Source organism: Polypterus senegalus, chromosome 17 (genome assembly GCF_016835505.1).
Source record: "Polypterus senegalus isolate Bchr_013 chromosome 17, ASM1683550v1, whole genome shotgun sequence".
Lineage (NCBI taxonomy): Eukaryota > Metazoa > Chordata > Cladistia > Polypteriformes > Polypteridae > Polypterus > Polypterus senegalus.
In genome coordinates, this window is record NC_053170.1 from 17,133,332 (window position 1) to 17,142,570 (window position 9,239).

General features: G+C 42.5%; 1 long non-coding RNA gene across 1 annotated transcript in view; it reads right to left on the reverse strand.

Moving 5' to 3' along the window:
• The window catches only part of LOC120517413, a 52,343-nt gene extending 43,179 nt beyond the window's left edge, over positions 1-9,164 (reverse strand). The window contains exons 1-2 of the long non-coding RNA XR_005631028.1: positions 8,894-9,164; positions 1,294-1,462 (exon numbers count right to left, since the gene is read on the reverse strand). This is a non-coding gene — a long non-coding RNA (uncharacterized LOC120517413). The remainder of the gene's footprint in view (positions 1-1,293; positions 1,463-8,893) is intronic.
• Positions 9,165-9,239: the final 75 nt, after the last annotated feature.

Sequence of the window (9,239 nt, forward strand, 5' to 3'; positions counted from 1 at the left end):
TCTGCTGTTCTCTTTCCTGTTTTCTGTAGTGGCGTTCTGCGCCCCCACCACCTGATCAGGGCACCGTGCAGTCCCTACATTGTTGGATTGAAGGCCAGAGGTTCACATGACCATCATTGTCTAATTCTTCCACGTGAAGCCTGAAAACCATGAGGATTGATTAAGATCATTGATGTTAGGGGGGATGGGTGGTCTCATGACCTTGGAGCCCCTACAGATTTTGTTTTGGTTTTTTTCTCCAGCCCTCTGGAGTTTTTTTTTTTCTGTCCTCCCTGGCCATCAGACCTTACTTTATTCTTTGTTACTTAGTATTTCCTAATTTTTATATATTTTGTTTCTTTTTGTCTTTCTTCCTCTTGTAAAGCACTTTGAGCAACATCATTTGTATGAAAACATGCTATAGCAATAAATGTTGTTGCTGAACCAATGTTATAGTTCAACAGCACTGTGATTTCTATTAGATAACTTTTATTGGTGGAAGTTCACATAGATGACGTCTGGCTGATTGGCATTAACCGTGACATCGTTTTGCACAGAGAGCTCCCAGTGTACCTTGGATACAGCATTGTCCAGAATTTTATGCTTCATTTCCACCATTGCCTGAGCACTTGGAAATTGTTGTCCTTGGCTAAGGTCAGGCAGATGTGTTTTAGTTACTCTGATGCATAGATAGGAAGTATTGGCAAGTGTTTCACACGCACTGCCAATGCTATGGGCAATCTCCTCACATTTTTCAAATATATTCTAATGGCTGTTTGAGGATGTGCTCAAATACACTACATGTTTTATACGGCCTGATCTTGAACGACAAAATTACTGGCTTCAAATGGCGGCGTGATGGATTGTGGTTTTATTCAGCTATCAACGTGTGCTTTCTCAATATATTTTGGGAACTGCCAATGCATTGATTTCCTCTTCTAGTTATGGCCACATTCTTGATTTTATGATTTCTTCATGTCTGTACTAGCTGTCTCCTAAGGTAATTGTTCACTATTTAGATTAAGTTTTGAGAAGAACAGCCTGACAGTCTCTTTGGATTGAATATTTAGACTTATTTATTATTATTTCAGTCTTGTCCTAATCACTGACCACGTGGAGAGAGCATGTTCTTTCTTGGTACACCAGATTTCCTCCCACATCCCTAAAATGCTGCATGTTGCATGAATTGGCAGTGGAAAACTGGCCCCATGTAGAAATGCGTGTGAATAAGTCCTGTAATAGCCTGACAACTTGTTCCTCAAATCCCTGATTTGGAATATTTTGTTATACTAATATTATTATTATCATCATTACCTTGCTCCAAGGACCTCGGTTTGAATGCTATCCTGGTCATTCTGGAATTTGTATGTTCTCTCCATGTTGGTGTGCCGTTACCCCAGGCCAGATACTCCACGTCTTCTTCAACACATTCCAGAGATTAGGATAACTGGAAACCACTTTGGACACTAGGGCACTGCACCTCCTGTTTTTACCAGAAAAAAAATAAGAATCATGAACTTTTTAGTAAATTAGTATTGATTCTTAAGCAAATAAATACATTTTGATTATGTTTAATGATATGTTTGTCAGAAATTAGATTATTTTTTAAAAGAATTCAGATTCGTAAATTATCAATGAAGTCAAAAGCTGTATGAAGTTTTCTGTCTGTGCAGTTGGGCATTTGGTCATAGTGACCTGTGGGAATAGTTCTTGCACTGCGCTCGACTCGACTTTACATTTTCGTTAACCAATCTGCAGCATGGAAAAAATATGAAGTTAGGATGGTGAAAAAAAAACACCCTTGACCCTTCCAGTGGGTGTAGCTGCACAAAACATGTTGATGACAATCTCAAAACCTATTTGAGAAGTGGACAACTGCTGAAAAGTAAACATTAAGCTAGTGTCACACACGTGCGAGTAGGAAGACATTGTATGGACCAAGCACAGGTAATTCCACGCCAGGCCAGGGTTTCGCAGGGTGCATTAAACCTTCTCTTGTTATCTATACAGACCAACCGTGGGAAAACCCGTCTGATTTAGAACTCATGACATCACTTCTGGCACTCTGCATGACGTTAATTCCCATTCCGGCACCCAGAAGAATGTCAATTCCTGTTCTGGCACCCAGAAGAACATCACATCCAGTGCACAGACTGGCATCAGAAGAACATTCCTACATATCACTGCTGGTCTGATCCCTTAAAGCCGCCATCTTTGCAAACCCTCAGCAGTTCTCTTTTGGACTTAGTATTGTGAACATCTCTGTGCTATTCAAAAACCCTTTGAATATTATACGGGTGGCTACCCCAAACCTTTTAAGTGTGTTGACTCTGTTCATTTTCACACTAGTTATTCATTGTGCACAGTGGCACAGTCATACTGGAAACAAAAAAGCGTCCCCAAACTGTTACCAAAAAGTCAGTAGCACACAATTGTCTAAAAGGTCTTATAATGCTGTAGCATTAACAGTACCTTTCACTGGAACCAAGGGACCTACCCAATCCCCTTACAATCAGCCCCAAATTACTATTCCTCCTCCACCAGATTTTACATTAGAACATGAGAACAGTCTGGACGAGAACAGGCCATTCGGCCCAACAGAGCTCACTAGTCCTGTCCACTTAATTCTTCTGAAAAAAATTTGAGATTTTGAAAGTCCCTAAAGTCTGACTGTCTACCATGTGTCATACACATGCGCATGAGGGGCAGCTAAAGGGCCTGAATGAGAGTAATTCCATGCCAAACCAGGGGGTGGCGGAGTGCTCTAACTCTTTCTGTCAATTATCTGCAGACCAGTTATCTGAAATTCTGCCTGGCTCCGATGACGGCGCTTCCAGTTCCAGTAGCAATGACGTCACTTCTGGTTTTGACTCAATGGCATCACTTCCAGTCCAACCCTCCCCACCAACCCAGAGATGATAGCACTTCCAGTCGAGGGCCCAATGATGCCACTTCCAGTTCAGGTGATGATGTCACTTCCTCCACTCTACCGTTAAAGCCACCATCTTTGTGCCAGCAAGTCAGTTCAGTTTTGAACTTGAACCCATACAAATCTGTGCTTAAAGCGTATCCATTGCAGCCAGGAATAATATACGGGTGGCTGCCCCAAACCTTTTCTTTTTGTGTGGCTTTTTGTCGTGCTTATGACACGTGCTACTTGGTCACTTGTTCCAAGCGTCTGTGGTTCTCTGTGTAAAGAAAAACTTCCTAATGTTTGTGCGAAGTTTACTCTTAACAAGTTTCCAACTGTTGTGTCCCCTTGCTCTTCATGAACTCATTTTAAAGGCACAGTCTCGATCCACTGGACTAATTCCCTTCATAATTTTAAACACTTCAATCATGTCACCTCTCAGTCTTCTTTTGCTTAGGCACTATGCAGTTCAGAAGGTACTGTTCTCTTGGTGTCCGCCAGACCCAGATTTGTCCATCAGACCGCCAGATAGTTTTATCACTCCAGAGATCTTGTTTCCAGAGTCCAATTGCAGACTGGTGTACACCATCACTCCAGCAGACACTTGCCTGTATGCAACTGCTCAGATGCAGAAACCCATTTCATGAAACTCCTGATGCATATGAGATGAGACACAAAAATAACCGGACTGGGCTTGGGGCTTTCCTGGAAACCCATCTGGAGGTCGGCCGAACATGAATCATAGAACTATATCCCCTCCTACACGCCCTCTCAAACCCCCAACCAGCTAGGTATATCCTGTGAATAGCCCAGTCAGTACTTGCTACACGAGTTGCCGCTATAATATCGGGTGAAGAAAATCAAACAGCAAACCAACATCAAATTTCTCTCAAATTTTCTCTTTTTCCATAAAGCAGTTTTTGACTGGCAAAAACAATTCTTGTCCTCAATCATCCTCCCTATTCGCCCAATTTAGCTCCCTGTGATTTTCACCTGTTCCCAAAAATCAAAAGTGACCTGAAGGATAGAAACGGCAAGCCTGTTGAAGAGCCTCAAGCAAGAAGACTTCCAGCACTGTATCAATCAATGGAAGATACGTACGGAGCGTTGTAGAGATCGAGATGGGGTCAGTATATAGGAGGTGACAATGATTAGAATGCTGTAATTCATCAATACAGTGATCCTCCGTTGTATCGCGGTTCAGCTATCGCGCCCCTGCTATATCGCAGAAAAATTCAATAAGTACTGTACATCCTACCTGTAGTGTACTTTGCAGTCAATTCATCACAAAGCATACGGTTTTCAGCAGTCACTACGGTAGACAAAGAGTTTCGCGTTACAGTACCCAAATGATCTCTTACAAGGAATGTTATTGGCTGAAACAGGAGATTCAACCAATCAGGGCAGGATTTTCATTCTCTTGGGCTCTGATTGGTTGCTGCTAACGTGGTGTAATCTCGCAAGAACAGCGAGAGTGGGTCCCCAACGCATCTCTGTTCTATGCACATCACATACATTGCTTGTGGTCCAATTGTTGTGAGCAAACTTTTTGTGAACTTTTTGTTTTGTTTTAAGCTCTGCAATGGCTCCCAAGCATCCTACATCTTCTAAGCCTTCTGTTAGTAGTGAGCCTAAGCGCCAGAAGAAGACCTTGACCATTCAGGAGAAGGTAAAACTCCTGGATATGCTTTGGGAAGGAAAGTGTTACGTGGACGTTCCTCACCATTACAAATTTACATGTGTTTAAAGCATGTGGGAGGGGTATATTAAGGCTTAAACTGTAAAAAAAAGTTTATTTATATGGTCTTTCTATATCGCACATTTTCACCTGTTGCTGATCGGACTGGAACGTAACTTCTGTGATAGGCAGGGGATCACTGTAAATTTTTTTTTTAACCAATCCGGTTATTTTTGTGTCTCACCTCGTAGTTTTAGTGCTGATGTTGCCTCCAGAGCAAGTTTAGAACTCTGGTGTAAGTGATGCAATGGAGGGAGGCAATTTTTACATACTGTGCACTTCAGCAATCGGTTGTCCCTGGACTGTGAGTTTGTGTGGTCTACCATTTTGTGGCTGAGCTGTTGTTACTCCTTGATGCTTCCACATTACAATGATAGCACTTAACAATTGACTGGGGCAGATCTAGCCGAGCCGACATTTCACATACTCCCTAGTGGCAAAGACAGCATCCTATGGCAGTGCCACGTTTAAATTCACTGAACCCTTCAGTACGACCCACTTTACATCCAATGGAGACTGAATAAGCTAAATGCTGATTTTATCAACCTGTTAGCAATGAAACGCCTGCAGTCAGTCATTTGTGGGGCTGCCCACATGTTTTTAGCCATATGGCATATACAGTCATATGAAAAGGTTTGGGAACCCCTCTCAGCCTGTATAATAATTGACACTCTTTTCAACAAAAAAGATAACAGTGGTATGTCTTCATTTCCTAGGAACATCTGAGTCCTGGGGTGTTTTCCAAACAAAGATTTTTAGTGATGCAGTATTTAGTTGTATGAAATTAAATCAAATGTAAAAATCTGGCTGTGCAAAAATGTGGGTCCCCTTGTTGTTGTGCTGATTTGAATGCCTGTCACTGCTCAATGCTGATTACTTGGTTGGATGAGCTCGTTAAGCCTTGAACTTCATAGACTGGTGTGTCCAATCATGAGTGGTAAAAGGTATTTAAGAAGGTCATTTGCAAGTTGTGCTTCCCTTTGACTCTCCTCTGAAGAGTGACAGACAGCATGGGATCCTCAAAGCAACTCTCAAAAGATCTGAAAACAAAGATTATTCTGTCTCATGGTTTAGGAGAAGGCTACACAACACTATCTCAGAGGTTTAAACTTAAAGTTTCAACTGTAAGGAATGGAATCAGGAAATGGAAGGCCACAGGCACAGTTGCTATTAAACCCAGGTCTGGCAGGCCAAGAAAAATACAGGAGCGGCATATGCGCAGGATTGTGAGAATGGTTACAGACAACCCACAGATCACCTCCAAAGACCTGCAAGAACATCTCGCTGCAGATGGTGCATCTGTACATCGTTCTACAATTCAGCGCAATTTGCACAAAGAACATCTGTATGGCAGGGTGATGAGAAAGAAGCCCTTTCTGCACTCACGCCACAAACAGAGTCGCTTGTTGTATGCAAATGCTTAATTATACAAGCCAGATTAATTTTGGAACAAAGTGCTTTGGACTGATGAGACAAAAATGGACTTATTAGGTCATAACAAAAAGTGCTTTACATGGCAGAAGAAGAACACCACATTCCAAGAAAAACACCTGCTACCTACTGTCCAATTTGGTGGAGGTTCCATCATGCTGTGGGGCTGTGTGGCTAGTTCAGGGACTGGGGCCCTTGTTAAAGTCGAGGGTCGGATGAATTCAACCCAATATCAATAAATTCTTCAGGATAATATTCAAGCATCAGTCACAAAGTTGAAGTTAACCAGGGATTGGATATTCCAACAAGACAATGACCCAAAACACAGTTCGAAATCTACAAAGGCATTAATGCAGAGGGAGAAGTACAATGTTCCGGAATGGCCATCACAGTCCCCTGACTTGAAGATCATCGAAAATCTATGGGATGATTTGAAGCAGGCTGTCCATGCTCGGCAGCCATCAAATTGAACTGAACTGGAGAGATTTTGTATGGAAGAATAGTCAGAAATACCTCCGTCCAGAATCCAGACACTCATCACAGGCTATAGGAGGTGTCGAGAGGCTGTTAGATTTGAAAAGGAGGCTCAACTAGTATTGATGTCATATCTCTGTTGGGGTGCCCAAATTTATGCACCTGTCTAATTTTGTTATGATGCATATTGTATATTTTCTGTTAATCTAATAAACTTAATGTCACTGTTGAAATACTACTGTTTCCATAAGGCATGTCGTATATTAAAAGGAAGTTGTTATTTTGAAAGTACAGCCAATGACAAACAAAAATCCAAAGAATTAAGAGGGGTTCCCAAACTTTTTCATATGACTGTTGTCACACACGTGTGCATGGGAGGCAGCTGAAGGGCCTAGAGAGGACTGATTATACATCTGCCCGGGGGGGCGGGGTACGCTAACGCTCTTTCTGAGTTCTCTACAGGTCTTTCCCAGGAAATCCCACCAGGAGCTGACACCTTGAAGAGGGACACATCCCTTCCGGTTCCGGCACCGAGGTTGACATCACTTCCGGTTCCGGCACGGAGGACGATGTCACTTCCGGTTCCGGCACAGAGGACGACATCACTTCCGCCCTCCGTCCTATAAAGCCTCCTGCCTTTGCTCTGGCAGGCAGTTCTGTTTTGGACTCTGTTGAGTAAACTTGACTGTAATGAATCGGTTACTTTTTCAGCCAGGAAACCGGATTAAACGGGTGGCTGCCCCAAACCTTGCCATGCCTCATGTCTCTTCTTCTTACACTGTATAAATATACCGTGGATTCAGAATGCAGTCCAGAGTGCACTTGAGCACGATATCTCTCTATCTTTCACTCAGTCCTGTCTAGTTTTCTACTACCTGCCACTGAAAGACAACATCAAAGCATGATGCTGCTACCACCATACTTCACCACTGGAATGGTATTGCACGGGTGATGAGCGGTGCTTGCTTTCCCCCAGATGTGACACTATTCTTGGTATCACTTCAGACCACAGAATCCTGTTTCACAAAGTTCTTAGAGTCCTTTCGATGCCTTTTTGCAGATTACAAGCAGGCATTATCCATGTGTGCTTTTTATCCATGGAGAGGCTTCTGTTAGGCATATGTCATAAGCCCAGATTGGTGGTGTGCTGCAGTGGTGGTTGTCCTTCTAGAAGTTTCTTCCATCTTCCCACAAACCTTCTAGAGATCAAACACAACGTGTTTTTGGTCACCTCACTTATCATGGCAGTTCTATCATTATTGCTCAGTTTGGACGAGTGGCCAGCTCTACAAAAATTTAAGGTTGTTCCAAACGTATTCCATTTACAAATCATGGAGGCCACTGTGCTCTTGGGAACTATCAATAGTGCAGAAAGTTTATGTATCGTCCCCAGAATTGTGTCTTGACATGATCCTATCTGTAGGCTTTGCAGCCAATTCTTTCAACCTCACAGCTTGGTATTTGTTCAGCTGTGTGCCATTCCTAATCATGTGCAATCAACTGAATTCACTACAAGTAGACTCCAAAGAAGGTGCAGAAACATCTCAGCAATGATCAGAAGAATGGGATAAACCTGAGCCAAATTCCAAGTGCCATAACAAAGGATCTGAATATGTATATTTATATGTGATACATTTACACAAAAATCAAAAAATCTTGTTCTCACTTTGTCCTTCTGGGACATTGAGTGTTGCTTGATGAGGGAAAAATGAATGTAAACAATTTTAGACTAACAAAATGTGAAAAAAGTGAAGAGTCTGAAAAGTTTCTCAATGCACCAGTATATCTATGAATGGTTATTGGTATTGACACTTTTTCTCTTTTCATGTAAAGCACAGCGCTGCTGCCTCGCAGTTAGGAGACCCGGTTCGCTTCCTGAGACCTCCCTGCGTGGAGTTTGCATGTTCTCCCCGTGTCTGCGTGGGTTTCCTCCTGGTGCTCCGGTTTCCTCGCACAGTTCAAAGACATGCAGGTTAGGTGCATTGGCAATTCTAAATTGTCCCTAGTGTGTGCTTGGTGTGTGTGCCCTGCCCGGGGTTTGTTTCCTGCCTTGTGCCCTATGTTGGCTGGGATTGGCTCCAGCAGACCCCGTGACCCTGTAGTTAGGATATAGCGGGTTGGATAATGGATGGATGGATGTAAAGCACTGTTTAATGTATAATATGCACTAAATAACTACATTTAATATAAGTGCTATACTATTTATTAGGAAAGATGGGAGCAAAGAAAATATGTATCTTAAATGTGATGATAGATAGATAGATAGATAGATAGATAGATAGATAGATAGATAGATAGATAGATAGATAGATAGAAAGTAGTCAACATAATAGATACCCAAAGTTGCTCACCAAACATACCCAGCCAATATAACGATGTATTCTTATTTCTGATTCTTAGCAGGCCGCACGATTATCGCAGTAACAATTCCATGCAGCGGCAAAGCTAAAACAATAGTCAAGCGCGACCTCCTCAGGCCGATGAACTGTTTTACATTGTTACGCGCAATCTTCGGGATTTGAAGCCCAAGTGATTGGTTGGAAAAAAACTGCTAGGCGACAACCCCGCCCACATTCCAGTTGCTTCAGTCCTTCGTCTACCTCAACTTCGCCGTTTCCGTCCTTTTCCCTGCTTTCCGCCTCACGTGACGTATGGACGAGTTCAATTGGACTTGTAAAAAGGGGGAATCTGGTGCCGTGAAGTTTA